The sequence below is a fragment of the Amia ocellicauda genome, chromosome 12 (assembly GCF_036373705.1).
Source record: "Amia ocellicauda isolate fAmiCal2 chromosome 12, fAmiCal2.hap1, whole genome shotgun sequence".
Lineage (NCBI taxonomy): Eukaryota > Metazoa > Chordata > Actinopteri > Amiiformes > Amiidae > Amia > Amia ocellicauda.
Genome location: NC_089861.1, coordinates 29382362 through 29400753, shown reverse-complemented (window position 1 = coordinate 29400753; position 18392 = coordinate 29382362). Strand labels below are relative to the sequence as shown.

General features: G+C 39.1%; 1 long non-coding RNA gene across 1 annotated transcript; it reads right to left on the bottom strand.

The window, feature by feature from the left end:
- Positions 1-3280: 3280 nt before the first annotated feature.
- On the bottom strand, positions 3281-5056 carry LOC136764137 (uncharacterized). The gene is made up of 3 exons (XR_010821149.1): positions 4826-5056; positions 3867-4004; positions 3281-3747 (listed from the first exon to the last, which is right to left on the bottom strand). It is a non-coding gene; the product is annotated as an uncharacterized LOC136764137 (long non-coding RNA).
- Positions 5057-18392: the final 13336 nt, after the last annotated feature.

Here is an 18392-nt window from a genome sequence, read left to right as displayed (position 1 = left end):
GTTCACTATTTCAGACACTTTTTCTGTATTGAATAAAATTAATGCTAACATGCATTTGTCACCACACATACAGTTTATTATGAATATGGTTTGTATGAGTGGATACTTTTTCAATCAATTTGCAGATTATTTTTATATGTTATATGTTGAAAAATAGTCAGATATATAATGTGTGTAATGTAAACCCTTGATGAATAGGCTAGCCTGTTGATTATGAATGCAGCTTGTTTTGTGGGTATTTGCCAGGCAGTGGTGGGGAAATCAATAAACAGTAGAATGATGACAGTGCTGACAGGGCCGCATTTCTGACAGTGGCAGAAGAAACTGCATTTCTGACTTGTTCAGTAACCAAGAGTATTGTATTTCTGTCCAGTCTACACTCACCTAAAGGATTATTAGGAACACTTGTTCAATTTCTCATTAATGCAATTATCTAACCAACCAATCACATGGCAGTAGCTTCAATGCATTTAGGGGTGTGGTCCTGGTCAAGACAATCTCCTGAACTCCAAACTGAATGTCTGAATGGGAAAGAAAGGTGATTTAAGCAATTTTGAGCGTGGCATGGTTGTTGGTGCCAGACGGGCCGGTCTGAGTATTTCACAATCTGCTCAGTTACTGGGATTTTCACGCACAACCATTTCTAGGGTTTACAAAGAATGGTGTGAAAAGGGAAAAACATCCAGTATGCGGCAGTCCTGTGGGCGAAAATGCCTTGTTGATGCTAGAGGTCAGAGGAGAATGGGCCGACTGATTCAAGCTAATAGAAGAGCAACTTTGACTGAAATAACCACTCGTTACAACCGAGGTATGCAGCAAAGCATTTGTGAAGCCACAACACGTACAACCTTGAGGCGGATGGGCTACAACAGCAGAAGACCCCACCGGGTACCACTCATCTCCACTACAAATAGGAAAAAGAGGCTACAATTTGCACAAGCTCACCAAAATTGGACAGTTGAAGACTGGAAAAATGTTGCCTGGTCTGATGAGTCTCGATTTCTGTTGAGACATTCAGATGGTCAGAATTTGGCGTAAACAGAATGAGAACATGGATCCATCATGCCTTGTTACCACTGTGCAGGCTGCTGGTGGTGGTGGTGTAATGTTGTGGGGGATGTTTTCTTGGCACACTTTAGGCCCCTTAGTGCCAATTGGGCATCGTTTAAATGCCACGGCCTACCTGAGCATTGTTTCTGACCATGTCCATCCCTTTATGACCACCATGTACCCATCCTCTGATGGCTACTTCCAGCAGGATAATGCACCATGTCACAAAGGTCGAATCATTTCAAATTGGTTTCTTGAACATGACAATGAGTTCACTGTACTAAACTGGCCCCCACAGTCACCAGATCTCAACCTAATAGAGCACCTTTGGGATGTGGTGGAACGGGAGCTTCGTGCCCTGGATGTGCATCCCACAAATCTCCATCAACTGCAAGATGCTATCCTATCAATATGGGCCAACATTTCTAAAGAATGCTTTCAGCACCTTGTTGAATCAATGCCATGTAGAATTAAGGCAGTTCTGAAGGTGAAAGGGGGTCAAACACAGTATTAGTATGGTGTTCCTAATAATCCTTTAGGTGAGTGTATATCACCACAATAACTCCTTACCATCATACCGCTGTAACACCTTCCCTCTCACGCAAGATGCGCTCAGTCATCTCTCATTGCTGCCAACTCCTAACTAGTTAGAGGACCTCATGAGGTCTCCTAAATATTGGAGGAGTACTTTTAATTGTTAAGAATGAATGTGTCATCCATCCCTACCAATATCCCTGTAAGTTGCCCTTGTCAATCTGAGCTTTTTGAAACCTGCTGATTTCTAAGCATACCTCAAAATCCCCTCTTTTGCTTTTCAAACTGACATCCCATTACTGTGTCTCTTAATTTTCTCCTCTGTTCCAGGCACCATCACCAGGCTCCTTCTGGCTGTATTTGGAAGCCTAGTGCCTGTAATAGTGGTCGCTGTCGTGTTCATCATCTGCATCAAGAGGTGAGCATGGGTGGAGTCTGGAAACTACGATCACGATATAACGTGTCTGCATTGGCTCTGTGTGACATCTACATGACATGGAGAGTGGACTGAGTATGCTCCCTCCCGCACTTTATCAGCTGAGGTCTAAGGTTATAAAGAGATGGATACCTCTTGGTTGCTCCAGTAATCTGCAATGTTGCCTGTGTCGGACTTGACTCTGCCAGGGTATGGGATGGCATGATTGTTTCCTTTTCTGTAGCCAAGTATAAATAAATACTGAGCATGACAAGATCATAGGAAACTACAAAGAGGAACTGAAGCATTTTGCTGCTAATTTACTATCAAATGTGATGTGTGGGAACTGGCTGGTGTTTTACTTCAGCAGGGTGGCTGACAGGGGTGGAAAGTAACGAATTACAACTACTCTCATTCCTGTAATTGAGTAGCTTTTTCGTGTACTTGTACTTATTTGAGTATTTTTCAAATTGGGTCATTTTACTTCTATTTAAGTATGTTGTGAGTGAATTATTGTACTTCACTACTTTTAAAAAGGCATTTGTTAAAGACCAATAAATGGAGCGATACATTCAAATGTCCAGCATCCCGCCCACAGCAGACGAGCGTCTCATTTCGACCATCGAACTGAAAGACAGGGTCGTGATTTATTTATTTATCTGACTTCGCCAAACCAATATTAATTCAAGTATCAGAAAAACAAAACAACAGCAGAATATGTCTACATGTGTGCATGTTTCCGCTTCCGTCCTTCCATGTCACTAAATATTGAATGACATTCCTCTACGCATTTCGGCTGTGAACTCCTCAGATGTAATAAGTTGTAAACACATCCATCTCCAACCAGGGAGCCTGCAGTTCATGCGGTAGGATATACTGAATACAATATAGCCGACAATCTGGGCTTTGTAATGAAAATTAGTCATTGTGAAAGTTATAATCGTGGTGATGTTCTGCTAGTCATATATTCATATTTTATGGTCATTATGTATTGTATTAGCAGATTTGCAGCTGCTATAGTGCTAGTCTGCCTGTGATCGGCTCAGCGAGTTTCTGTCTTTCCTGTGGAATTCAGTTTTGATCTCGTTGCAAACCCAGGTCTCTGGATCAATGTTTGATCATTACCTGTTTGATGCTAATTATTTTATATTGGGCACAGTAGTGAAAAGCACGTTTACTGTAATAGTGAAGAATGTGAGCCCCCTGTGAGCTAACTATGCTCACTGTGGATCATTGTGACATGGATATTCAGTAATTAGATTCAAGACACACACACAGTAATATCTTCAGAAATGTATTTATTAGGGATCTGTACAATGTTTCAATTTGATTAAGCACTTAGAAATGTACTGCAGTCTTCATTTTGTACAGTTTTCCATGTTTTGTTCAACCACAACCTCATCATGAAAATGCATCTCACATTCTGGAATAGAAAATCAAATCATGCTGTAAATACAATGCGATTTGTGGAATATCAATGGAAAATCATGCGTGTTCACCGGATACGTTACACAAATACTACTCTTGCAAAAAGGAGTAAAAAATACAATTACGTGACTAATGTTTGGTAAGTTTAATTCTTTCACCTGACCACTTGGCACAATCCACTTGATTTTAAAGCCCCAAATCTTTCCTAAAATGACATATAAATATTGCAAGGGGGGGGATTATAATTGTAATAACGTGATTACACTTACTGAAAATCCCTCAAACTCCTCTACTTTCTCGACCAACTGGTTGTGTTCATCCTCGTCAGGAATTATTATTTTTTTTTTTTAAGAATGACAAATTGAATATTAGTATTTGCTCCAAGACAAAAAAGGTAGAGAACAATTATAGCATCAATTGGAAGAATGAAAATACTTACAAATTACATAATTATAATGAGAATCCATATTATTCCACATGCATGACTTCAAGCAAACAGATAATGATCAAATATTTTTCATTACAAATGAAGACCATATCTGATGTCAGGGAGCGGACGTGGCCTTCTCTGAATACACTAAAGAAAAAGAAAGTGATTATTATTTCATCTTATTATATTGGCAAAAGTCCACATTCATAAATGTAGTCATAAAAAAACTATCTTTTAAAATGAGGTCAAACAGTATATCAGAGTATTGCAGCCTCCACCAATTCTAAAGCATTAAGAACCCTTAACGGGTCTGTTTCTCTATAATGTAATTGTTGTATTGTAATAAACCTCTGGTGTTTTTTAGTTTTTAGTTTTGTTACTGTTACTCTGTAGCCTGTTTTAAAATTTAATTAACACTAGAGCGGTTATAAATTATCATCATTATTTTATAAGCAGATTTGCCCTGAGCTCGTCTGTCCTGACCGCCTCAGCAAGTCTCTGGTTTTCCCTGCAATTCAGTCAAACCCAGGATCCGGATCAATGCCGTGATCAGTCGCTGTCTGACCATTTAGTATAAAATAAGCGCTTCACTTTGCAATAAGACGGGATGTGTTAGTTGTATGCTATTTGTATAATTGGTTATTTATGTTTTATAAATGAATAAATCTGCTCAGATATGTGCATACCGATGTATACACCAGTTTTGAAAAAATAAGAAAAACACGTTAATTTTCACAAGTTTGATCTACGTCTTTATTTTTCCGTTTCAAAGCAGCCGCGCATTGCTCGGGCGCTGCGGTTGTATGTGGTGCGAAATGTGGGCGATTGTAGTGTTTAGTAAAGAAAACTGACACAGCTGTATAGAAATATTGCACATTTCTGTTGCAGTTGCTTTGGCTATGATCTCTGGTTTATTCATGATCGCAATTTTCTGGAAAACACAACAGAAGTAAATGAAAATGCCTCACCATATCGCTGTTTACTGATCCTCTTCTGAGAAATGGCGGAGTGCGGGCTCTTCACAACCACCACAGACTCCGCGTTTAAACAAGATCAGCTCCCGCTTTTCTCACATGTGTGAGAAGGGCTGCTCTAATACAACCCAGGTGCATCGTGTTAAAAATGCAATCGTTTTTAAGAGAGACCACTGGAAATCCATTACATAGAGAGGGAAAAAAATACACCGAAACTTCATGCAACTCCCATAATGCACCGTTTCGGTTAACACAAACGTTCCCATGTAAATTAGGCGGAGTTGACTATCTAATTTACATAGAGGATATTTAGCGCCCCCTGTTGGAAAGGTCGCAGTGACTATGTAATATTAAACTTTCATGCTAATTTTATAACTAATTATTTGTTTTATAATTGTATATGTCTTCTAAGATATGTGCATACCAATTTATAAGTTCGTTTTATTATTATTATTCGTGTGCATGTATAAGTGCACGTTTTGATACACAGTTAAATAATGGCAGCTGATACAGCTCCTCTGATCGGCTCAGCGAGTTTCTAACGATCCTTGAATTCAATCATGAAACTCCAGAAAAAAAACTGTTCATGCAAATCTAGAGCTACTTAAGTCCATTAAAGTGCGTTTCATAAGCCCTTACTGTTCATTTACTGTTGATACTGTTATTGTTGATTTCCTGGCTGGCAGTGTTAAAATAATTGTTCGATTTTTATCAAAAAGGGTTATTAATTTGGAGACAAGTGTGTGAAGAAAAATAACAACTACAATCGAAAACTGAACCGAATCGAAAATGCGTCGAATCGTTACACCCCTATTGGTGAGCAAACATTTGAAGAGCTACTATATGGGCTCAAATTAGCGCCACAAGTAACGAATTCAAAATATAAAATATTGTAACCAAACAAAAAAAAAGTTGAGAAAAAACTGATAATTGAGAGGAAATAATATTAAAGCGAGAGCAGTGGAGTCGCTGTCTTTGGTTGTGATGCTATGATCTTTGCTTTCGCCGCCAGTTTCTTTGCTGTCGTTTGTTACCAGTTTTGGTAGTTTTGTCGTGAGGGTGGGGCTTAGAGGGAGGCGTTGGTCATGGCTCTCCATTGGTCCACTACGTTTGAGTGACGGTTCTTCTGTCATTCCGTGTCATTCCACTTGTATGGTTTATATGAGATTATTTTAAAGAAAGTGTAACAGTTTATGATGAATATTATAGCGATTTCGAGCCTTGCTAAGAGGCCTGGGCCTTTTAGTGATGTGGTAAGACTCCTGCATTGTGGCGCCTGAGAACGAGGTTCAAGTTCCCTTTGTGGCCAGAACCCCTAAATCATTACAATATGCTTTGTATGAGCTGGATCATTTTTCATTCATTTTGCTGCTTATTTTTAAATTTTATTTAGTTAAAAAATAATCAGATATATAATCTGTGTAATGTAAAACCCTTGATGAATATAGTCCAGCACTGATTATATAGGTATTGTAAGAGAATTTGATATGCTTGGTTTTTTCAGTCAATCTAAATAAATAGTTGAACTGAAAACTCATAGGTCAATTGGTTTCTCTTTTAAGAATCTTTTTAGAGGGAAGATGCGGTCAAGTCACAGATGTGCAATAATCATTTATTTGTGACAAAAATAGAAAACCATAATATAAAAGTAATATCAAGTTTCTGCTGGATAACAGAAAGAAACAGATAATACCCTATTTTTCCTCTTCTTACAGGGTAGTTTAGGTCAGTCTTGTCAGGCAGGCAGTGGTGTGTCTCTCTCTTCCTCCTGCTCCTCTCTTGTCATGATCTCCTTCTTCTTGAACTCCTTGAACTCTTGAACTAACTTCTCTTTGTTTGTCCCTAGTTTTATGAGGTTTCCTTTCAACCAATCACATTTTGGCAGCACAACACCATGAGAAGGGTGTGTGATACAGATGTAGCTTAGAGGTGGGGGTCTTTGGAGATTGGCAAGGAGTAAATCAGAGGACAGGTATCTTTTGGACTCTGGACACATAGATAAGCCAGGGTCTACCAGGGGCCTCTTTCGAATTTAGGGAACTAGATAGAAGGGAAGAAGTCTTTTTATTGTACCAAACCAGACTGCATAGAATTTCCCATAGAAAAATACATTCTAACAAATAATATCTTACAGTATAATCATTGATTATGAATGTGGCTTGTTTTGGGGATATTTGCGCACGGTCATGGGGAAATCAATAAACTGTTGGACGATCTCGAGTGTTAATGCCAGTATGGTTTGATTGGAAAATCTGCTTTTTGAAGGCTGTGATGATGGTCCCAAATCATCACTGCTACATTGTTGCATTTCCCCTGTTGCCAGACACCACAACATTGTCACCACCTTTACTCTGCTGTCAGTGTTGCATTTCTGACAGTGGCGAAAGAAACTGCATTTCTGACTTGTTCATTAACCAAGAATATTCAATTTTTGTCCAATCTATATCGCCACAATAACTCTTCATCATCATCACCTTTCCTCTCACAGAAGTTGCGCTCAGTCGTCTTCACATTGATGCCGTCTCCCTACTCCTAACTAGTTAGGGAACCTCCTGAGGTCTCCTAAATATTGGTCAAGTTAGGAGGACTTTTAATTGTAAAGAATCTTTATTAGTAGCTTTTACTCCTAAGAGTAAAAGTAGGAGCAAATTGACATCACTATCAGATATTTCAGGCATTTATGACCGAATCGCTTTATGAATATGTGCCCAGGCTTTAATTTATGAATGTATGTACTTTATGTATGTATGTTTAATTTTATTTTGGTGCGATTTCCAAAAACATTTTCTTGGCCATTTGTTTTTATTCCACTGGTTCCACTATCAAATCAATTGCATGAAATTTTAATTAATGGCAGGTGAAATACCCTAATCAAGATACAGAATTGCCAGGTCACAAACTGCTTTTTATAACTTCTTCACTTGTCTTCTTATGTCCTAAGGAGGAAGACTGGTCCATCCAGAGAAGACGACAGCAGACACATAGTGTCAGAGGTAAACGTTCAATCTTAAGGTCAGAAAAAGTGTGTGGCAGCATGTAAAATAGTGAGGTTTCCAACAATGGCCAAAGTATGAGCAGCACAAGCCCAGGTCCCAAGTGGTAGCAAATTAGTTTGATTCACTAATATATAAGCAAAAGACAGAGAGAGAGGGAGAGATGGAGGCAGGGAGAGGGAGGGGAAGAAACTGAGGGACAGAAGGAGGGAAGGGGGAGGGATAGAGGGACAGAGGGATGGAGAAAGTGAAGGGGAGAGAGAGAGAGAGAGAGAGAGAGAGAGAGAGAGAGAGAGAGAGAGAGAGAGAGAGAGAGAAAGATACAGTTAAAGAGGTTGGTGGTAAAATCAAGACAACAAAACTGAGTATAAGACTCACTCACATTGTCTGTGCCCAACCCCACACAGGCTGCAACAGAGGACTTGTACAGTAATGTGAGAAAAACAGGTTCCCCGGGGAGAGAGCAGAGCCAGAGCGCTGCAGTGCAGGGGGATGATCTCAACTACGCCACCGTTAACTTCCAGCACAAGTCAGCGCCCAGGCAAGTTTCCAAATCATCGCCCCTAAACCACTCCCCTAACACCAACCTGTGATTCTTCCACTGATGAATGCCACCAGCAGACCACCTACTACTGAAGCATGGCTTGGAAGACAAGAAAAGGACACATTTAGGACACAACAGTCATTTCAATTTCAGTGCTTATCACATTACCACACAGGCAATATGGCAAGCCAACTTATCATTTAGAGATAAATATTTTGAGATATCTCTACATTATTTCAAGATCTTGAATTGAATTTCAGATATCTTTAAACCATTTGCAGATATCTAATTAAGGTGCATTTCTAAGATATCTCTAAATGATTTGCCGATATCTTTAAGTTAATTAGAGATATCTCTAAATGTTAATTTGGCAAACTAAACCTGCAAACTATCATTAATATATTTGACTTAAATTTACATTTAAATTATTTAGAGATATCTGCAAATAATATCAATATATCTTCAAATGACTTTCTGTATGTTGGCTGAGATCATCACTTCCTGTTTCCTCATTCAGTTACATAGAAATTATTGAACAAGTGAACAAGAAGTGATAATCTTGTGCTACATACAGGATGTCATTTGCAGATGTCTCTAAATGATTTAGAGATACAGTGGCTCTCGAAAGTATTCACCCCCTTGGACTTTTCCACATTTAATTGTTACAACATGAAAATAATTGAATGCATAAGTAATCACCCCCTTTGCTATGACACACCTGATTGAGCTGTGGTGAAACCAGTTGTCTTTAGAAGTCATGTAATTAGTTGAATGGAGTCCACCTCTGTGCAATTAAGGTGTGTCACATGATTTCAGGTTAAATACAGCTGTCTCTGGGATGTCCCACAGATAGTTAGTTAGTACAATTTCTAACAGAAAACTACATCATGAAGACGAAGGAACACTTCAATCAAATCCGAATAGGGTTCTTCAAAAGCACCAATCAGGGGTAGGATATAAGACCATTTCCAAGGCATTGAAAATCCCCCAGAGCACAGTAAAGTCAATTATTAATAAATGGAGAGACTATAGTACAACTGTGAATCTGCCTAGATCAGGCCGTCCTCAAAAACTGAGTATCCAGGCAAGAAGGGCACTAGTCAGGGAGGCCAGCAAGAGGCCTATAGCAACTCTAAAGGAGTTACAGTCTTCAACTGCTAAGCTGGGAGACACTGCCCAGGCGCTTCACAAAAGTGGCCTTGATGGGAGAGTGGCAAAACAAAAGCCATTGTTGAAAAAATTCACATCAAATCTCGGCTAGAGTTTGCCAGAAGACATGAGACCAAGTGGAGGAAGATTCTATAGACTAATGAGACCAAAATGGATGCAGCAAAGTACAGATAAATCCTAGAAGAAACCCTGCTGAAGTCTTTGAGAGTTCTGGGACTTGGGAGAAGATGTATCTTCCAGCAGAACAAAGACCCCAAACATACAGCCAAAGTCATACAGGAGTGGCTTAGTAACAAAAAGGTCAATGTCCTGGAGTGCAGTCAAAGCCCGGACCTCAATCAAATTGAGAATATGTGGAAAGAGTTGAAAATTGCTATTCACCAAAAGTGAATTTTTGCAATTTTGCAAAGAAGAATGGGCAAAGATTGCTGTGTCCAGATGTGCAAAGCTGTTAGAGACTTTTCCACATAGACTCATGGCTGTTATTGCTACCAAAGCTGCCTCTACCAAATATTGACGGAATGGGGTTATAATTTATGCATTCAGGCATTTTCTGTTTTGTATTTGTAATTAATTTTGAACAATTTGCAGATTATGTTTTTCACTTTAACCAGTGACAAAAAATCCTGATTAAATCCATTCTGATTTCATTTTGTAACACAATGAAATATGGAAATGTCCAAGGGTGTGAATACTTTTGAGAGCCACTATATTTACTGACATCCAGTCTTGGTGAGCTGCATGTTATCAACTTGTTTGTTCACTGTTCCCATGGTCACATTGTATTAACTCGACAATAATTACTTTTAAGTCATGACTAAAGTGACATCATATCTTTACAGAGTTGCCCGTTATGCAAATGTTCAGACTGGTTGTATCCACGAATTTGTATCTAAACTATGTCATGTGTTTGCTATTTCTCAGCAATGACGCCACCAACAACCCAGAAACGGAAGACCCCTCGGTTATCTACAGCTCAGTAAAGACATAAACACAATTAAAGGATTGTTGGGAGTCACCATCTCAATGCAGTCTGAAGGCAACTTATGCAATGAAGAATCCCGTTCATGAGATCCATTGGCTGTTATTGCATGTGCATATGTGCCACATGTGCAAAAGTTTTGCAAAAGGCCTAAAGTAAGCTTTATAGGTGTCCTTATTGGACACCCTTTGGACCTGGGTCTGACTGAGACAAAGAATGACTGAACACTCAATTCAGCACTCCAGCAATCTGACACTCAACATGTTAATTTCAGCCTGGGAAAGTGTATTTGATCTGTATTCATTTATTTTTCTTTCTTTCTTTCTTTCTTTCTTTCTTGTAATCATGTCAGAATCTCAAACTCCTTTCTGTTGGATTGTTTGTTTCCACAGTAAAAAATAAATAATATGGCTCTGCTTCTGAGAAAATATCAAAATATTGTTTTCTTCACAGATGCCCTCACCCAGATGAATAAATATATATAGTATATACAGCTCTGGAAATAATTAAGAGACCACTCCAAGTTCAGAAATCAGTCAAGTGGTTTCTTATTTTTTTTCCAGAGCTGTATATATATTTATTTATACAGATATACACACTCAATATAGAAACAGTATATGACTACATCTAGTGTCTGGATTGTGCCTGACCACTGTAGTGGATTAGAGCAAGAACAATACTGTACAATAAAAGTTAGAATTCTCCATCTCTGGTCCAAATCAAACCAAGTAAATAGAGAGATAACATTCAGTGGCAACCACATAATCAAGACGCTTCTTCATTCACTGTGCATAATAGTAGTAAGCAGTAATACAGTATCCTGTAGCTGCACTATTTTCCATGAATAAGACAGCTAGCACACACTTACATAACCTCTAATATCCTCTATCCTATAGCTTGAGTCGGCAGCCCATTGCTGAATACTGATCTATACCACGGAGCCATTTACCAGTATGGAAACTTGCAGTTGTGTAAAGTAACGTACTTTAGTACGTTTTTCGAGTATTTGTACTTTACTTAAGTACTTTTACTTTTACTCCACTACATGTATGCACAAAATAATGTACTTAAGACGACTTACTGTTATAATTGGAGAGAGAAATTACATACATAAACGTGCAATTAACATGTTTCAGGTTTGCTAGACACTTGTGAGCAATCACACTGTAGCATAATGAGCAGCGCTGTGGTGAGCCAATCAGTGAGCCGGATCCGCGGCACAGTCCCGCCCCTCTCTCGTCCATTAGCGCATCAGCTCTTTGTTTTCCTGATCAAAGATGGACTCGAACCCGCGGCCGGACCGACACTCCGCACTGAGACACACTGTATACCCTTTCAGAGCAGGTCTCTGTTTTCTGAAGGACCAGCAGAGCGAGTTACTGATTGGCAACAGAGGCTGTTTGGGGTTTAAGAGATCAGCTACACTCTCCCCAATTTGGTTCATGTCTCCGCCCCCGAACAGTTTCATAAAATGAGTAAGAATCGCATCCTTGTAAAGGCTCGTCCTGCTCAGACATGAATGTAAAATGTGTTGGTGCTTCAGAAATCACAGAGCTGCTGTATTTCAGGGGGAGCTCCGCACTGCTTTAAGACAGTTAGCGTCACTCAGATGTAACCGCTTTACTGTCTGGATTATTCCGCCGCGACTGGAAAGAATCTGACCAATCAGAAGTGACGTCAAGCCACGTGCAAACACGCACAGTATATGCGCGCGCCCCATAGCAAACCGCGTGGAGACGAGGAGTTAATTAATGACTCAGCAATATTCATTACTGTGTCATTGTACATTAAAACACAAACACATCCATTCAAAAGACAATGCGTGGGTGAACAGCACAGCAGCTCTACTTTAATGACAACTGTGTGTAAAATATACAGTATTAATAAATAATAATTACATTTGATTTTTATTTTACATATTCTTTATTTTTCACTTAATGAATAAGGGGAGGGGGATGCTGGAATGCTGTGCCTCAACCAAAATAAGTACTGGACACGTCTGGACACCCCATTTAAAATGTTCTGATCACACCCCTGCTTCTGAGTCCTAAACAAAGAAAAAACATCCAAGTATGAGTTTTAATTTTAAACTTGTGATTCAATTAAAATGTAATCAAAAACAATTGCTTTCTCTAACAAATGTTCTCTTACAATTGTAGTCTTTGTCAGTACTGTAGATAATTATTTGCAATAGTTTATAATAACTTCTCTCATTAAAAAGACATAACAACTACAATTACTACTTTTAATGTTAATTTACAAATATGTATAACTATATATTATTGCTATCATCGCTGTCTTACAGATTGCTTACAACATCAGAAACATCTGAACAGTGTGTTTTGCTGTCAGAATTCTATATTTTGCTTTCTGTTTGCCTGGGATGCCTACCCCCTTGCGATGCCTTTGGCCACCATCATCATTATAATAATCACAATCAAACTATTAGTGACATGGAAGAATCCTTTGATTTGTCCTAATGTGTCTCTAGAAGTCACAGAAGGCAATGCGCTGGCTGGTTATATGGACTGTAAGGCAAGGATTTCCATGCAATTGAATCACATTTGTGCTTTTTCCAATTGTCTTGTAGATGTGCTCGGTGGTGATCTGGGAGTACGCTATCAAGCTACAGAGATCTGCGCCCTGAGAGGCTCCACTGTGGTCATTCCCTATACCTTCGATTATCCTGAAGAAGCCACAGTGACAGAGAGAAAGTGGTTCAAGTCTAAAATGTATGAAGCCTCTGATGAACCCCCCTATATTTATCACAGTGGACTCTCATTACATAGGCCGAGCGCAGTATAGAGGACAAGACAAGAACTGCACCCTGAAGCTGTTGGATATAAGAAATACTGGCAGTGCAGGTTACTTCTTCAGGATCAGAATAAACAAACCCCCACAAGCAGAGGCTGGAAGTCCTGGAGTACGAGTTAGAATTTCTGGTAGGATTTTAATCTCCCCCTAAAGTATGATGTTAGATCTCTTTGTGGTTGTTGTTTGTCTTTCTTGGTAACACATTGTCCTATGACTATCAAACTGAAGCACAAACACACCCGTCATCGGTCAATTTACTTACTGTGAACCTCTGATTCATTATCATCATCATCATCATCATTATTATTATTATTATTATTATTATTATTATTATTATTATTATTATTATTATTATTATTATTATTATTATTATTATTACTTACTTACTTACTTACTTACCATTATAATTGTTATTATTGATTTCTAAGCAGATACCCTTCACACAAACATTTTAAAGCATTACAAAAGTGCAGTTACAATAAGCATACATCTCACCTAGTACTATGAGCTACCAAGTGCAAACATGATACAGTTGAGTCCTAGGTATGTACTAAAGGGATAAGTTTGCATAGGATAAGGTGCAGTAAAACAATAAAAGTACTAACAATACAGTACATGGAAGCATAAGGAATCATAGCAAAATAAAGAGCATATTAGCATGAGTGCTGCTCAGGAGAATAAGCTGCTGTATTATTATTGTATTATTTATTTATTAAGAACATAAGAACATAAGAAAGTTTACAAACGAGAGGAGGCCATTCGACCCATCGTGCTCGTTTGGTGTCCATTAATATCTAAGTGATCCAAGGATCCTATCCAGTCTATTTTTAAATGTTCCCAAACTTTCAGCTTCTACCACATCGCTGGGGAGTTTGTTCCAGATTGTGACTACTCTCTGTGTAAAGAAGTGTCTCCTGTTTTCCGTTTTGAATGCCTTGAAGCCCAATTTCCATTTGTGTCCCCGGGTGCGTGTGTCCCTGCTGATCTGGAAAAGCTCCTCTGGTTTGATGTGGTTGATGCCTTTCATGATTTTGAAGGCTTGGATCAAGTCCCCAAGTAGTCTCCTCTGTTCCAGGGTGAAAAGATTCAATTCCCTCAGTCTCTCCGAGTAGGACTTTCCCTTCAGACCTGGAATAAGTCTGGTTGCTCTGCTCTGAACTGCTTCGAGAGCAGCAATATCCTTCTTGAAGTGTGGTGCCCAGAACTGTACACAGTATCCAGATGAGCTCTAACTAGTGCATTGTACAGTCTGAACATTACTGCCCTTGTTTTAAATTCTACACTTTTGACAATATACCCCAGCATTCTCTTTGCCTTTTTTATTGCTTCCCCACATTGTTTGGATGGAGAAAGTGAGGAGTCCACATAGACTCCTCGGTCTTTCTCATGCGTTACTTCATCTAGATCTGTACCTCCCATAGTGTAATTATAGTGGACATTTTTGTTACCTGCATGTATTACCTTGCACTTGTCCACATTGAATTTCATTTGCCAGGTGTCAGCCCAAAACTGAATATTATCTAAGTCCCTCTGAATAGCCTGTGCTGCCGAGATTGTATCTGCTGAGCCACCTATTTTAGTATCATCTGCAAATTTGTCAAGTTTGCTAACTATCCCAGAGTCCAGATCATTAATATAGATTAGAAAAAGCAAAGACCCTAGTACTGATCCCTGTGGAACTCCACTAACAACCTCACTCCAGTTAGAAGCAACTCCTCTAATCGACACGCTCTGTTTCCTATACAGCAACCAGTTCATAATCCATCTACTTACATTACCCTGAATGCCTACAGCTTCCAATTTGAGGATCAGTCTTTGGTGTGGAACCTTATCAAAAGCTTTATGGAAATCTAAGTATATCATATCATATGCTTTCACGTGATCTACAGCTGCAGTTGCATGTTCAAACAATTCTAATAAATTAGTAAGACATGATCTGCCTCGTCTAAACCCATGTTGACTATCTCCAAGAATATGGTTTTCATTAAGATGCTCCTCTATTTTCTGTCTAATCATTTTTTCCAACATTTTACAAGTGATGCAGTGAGACTGATTGGTCTGTAATTTCCTGGCTCAGTTTTGTCCCCTTTCTTGTGGATTGGTTTGACATTTGCTGTCTTCCAGTCAGTGGGCACATCCCCTGTTGTAAGTGTCATTTGGAATAATTGAGTTAGCGGCCTATAAATCATTTCCCTCATTTCTTTAAGTACTGTTGGAAATATACCATCTGGCCCAGGTGATTTGTTTGTTTTTAATTCTGCTAGTCCCTTTAGTACCTCCTCCTCATTTATCCTGATCTCTCTTAGGGTTTGACTGGACTGATTGTCAACCTGTGGCATGTTATCTGTTTTTTCTTTTGTAAAAACCTCTGTGAAATACTCATTTAGAACATTTGCCACATCCATTTTTGCCCTCTATCTGTTTCACTTCCTCCTTTATTGACCGCTTGCTGTTGTAATATTGAAAAAAGCTCTTTGCATTAGTTTTATTGGCAGATGCCCTTATCCAGGGCTGTATTACAGGTAAAATCATAAAACATGTGTAATTATTCTGAATTCTTGATCATCCAGTGTACCAAGACTCTTATTTTCTTGCAGATTTAGAGGTTATCATGAGCCCATCAGGAGTGAATGGAGCAGTGAGAGAAGGGGACAGTGTGACCCTGACCTGTGAAGCACACAGCTGCTCTCCCACAGAGAGGGGGTTCAGCTGGTTTAAGAATGGCCAGCCCATGTCTCACACACAGACACCAGGCAACACACTGAGCTTTAACCATGTTTCCTATGGAGACTTTGAACACTACTCCTGTGCTTCCAAACACCTCACAGCCCATAAATCTGGAGTTTTCAAATTAGATGTCAAATGTGAGTATATTCACTACAATAGCTAAACAAACACTAAGAGCACCTGAGGTTATACTTGGCACTATATACTGTATGTACTAATTGTATTACTTAAATCCAATAAGCTGTGTTCTGTGATCATTGATGGTGTATGTTAACATTTTACAAACCTGAGGGATTAATATACCTGCTGTTGCAAGGTAACTGAAGTGCTCTCTTCGAGGGGAAAACAATCCTCTTGTTCTCTGCTACTTCTAGTCAGTGTTTAACTAGCTTAATCCCAGTTCAATAATTCCCCTTTCAAGAAATGTCTTTCCTTTCAGACACCCCAGTGAACACCTCAGTGTCAGTCAGCCCCTCTGGTGAAATAGTGGAAGGCAGTTCTGTCACCCTGACCTGCAGCAGCAATGCAAACCCACCAGTGCAAAACTACACCTGGTTTAAGATCAATGGAGCTGCTGTCTGGGAGAAAGGATCAGGGCAGAGTTTGACCATTACAGAGATCAGCTCTGGAGACAGTGGGCAGTACTACTGTGAAGCACAGAATAAACATGGAGCTCACAACTCTACAGCTGTACCTCTGCCAGTGACAGGTATGATACATTTAATACCAATACTTAAAAATACATCACTTTGAGTAAGACACTGCTGAAAAATTGCAAATCCTTAGACAATTCAGAACCCTGTTCAGTACAAATTATATAGCTTTGCTTTGTGGAAAATGTATTCTCACTCAAAGGAATAGTGTGCATCTCTGCACTTGTAAATACAAAAAGCTAGTATAACAGAGCTCATAGTGTATGGGTTTCCTTACCGTGACATCATCCCTCTCTGAACATAGAAGACTGAAGGGAGAGATGGTGGTTCAAAAAATTGCAAAATTCCTGACTCCTCATTCTTGTCTGAATTACTTTGCAACTCATGCCATTCACTTTCTAACAGCCTGCCTGGTGACATTTGTGTGTGTGGTAGGGGAAGTTAAGCTAAGTGACATTCACAGCAAACAATAACTAAAAGGAGAGGAAGGAACAAGAGCAGTATATGCATGAATACACACAGAGTGGGAAACATTGAGAAACATTCAGGCGATACTGTCGGTTCCCCCACCACTGTATTAACATGGCTACCATATACTTCGATATCACACCATATCCAAAAATGGTGCAGTATCTAGGGATGGAGAATCAGTCCCAAAATAAGTGATTCTCAATTCCTTTTTTTTTAAATTGAAGAATCGATTATATTTTTGGTAATGTGGAGTCAATTTCAAAACTTCAAACTCTTTATTTTTTATTTGACAAGAAACAACTTTTGTCTCTCTCTGAAATTAACTGCAGAACAGACACAAGAAACCATGCAAGAAGCTATAATGAACTCTGGGAGTTGTATTTTCATTTCCATTTCCACATATATTTTAAACCTGTGAGCATAATTTAAGACAACTCACAGAGTTGATTCAGGTTAATACCTTAGCGAACAAGGTAATTAGTTTGTATATATCAACTGTGGTGAAGTGTGTGGAATGGTTACAAAAGGAAGGGTTCCCACTCTTTTCTAGAGATCATCAGGGAGATCACAATCAGGGAGATCAGTGCATAGCCTAACATAAATTGGCCTAAATAGAACTGATTAACATCCAAATGTCCATGGTCACAAACATTATTTTTACATAACTCAAAATATACCTGCTGTATCATGAATATTCATCCTGCAAATATTTTATTATAAAAAAAAAATGTCAGATTCAAATAAAACTGTTACTCCTTGACTTTAGTGTAGTCCCTTCACACTCTACTACAGGTTTCCGGAGTTTTTGCTAGAGCTGCCAGCTCTTCCCTTTTCTCTGCAACACTTTTAACAATGTAATGTGAAGTCCTGTTTTTTCTCTGCCCTGATTGCCATTGCGTCTGCCTCTTTCTCCATCTTCTGAATGCTTTGAATTATTCTTTGCCGTTTTGCTTTGACATTTGCAATTTCATGTTCAAGGTCCTTTCTTTTCTTCTCATCAGCAGTTTGGTCTTTTTTCTTCTTTTCATCCTCCAGGTACTGCACATACCTCATCCTTGCTCCTTTGCAGTGTTGAATGAGGTCTTTCGGCAGGGCTTCATCTATTGCATGCCCAGCCATTGAATCCTGTACCAAGTGCAATGCTACTTAAGTCCTCTCCTTCAGTTTTCCTAGGAGCATATCCTTGTTGACGGAGTATCCTCTTTCT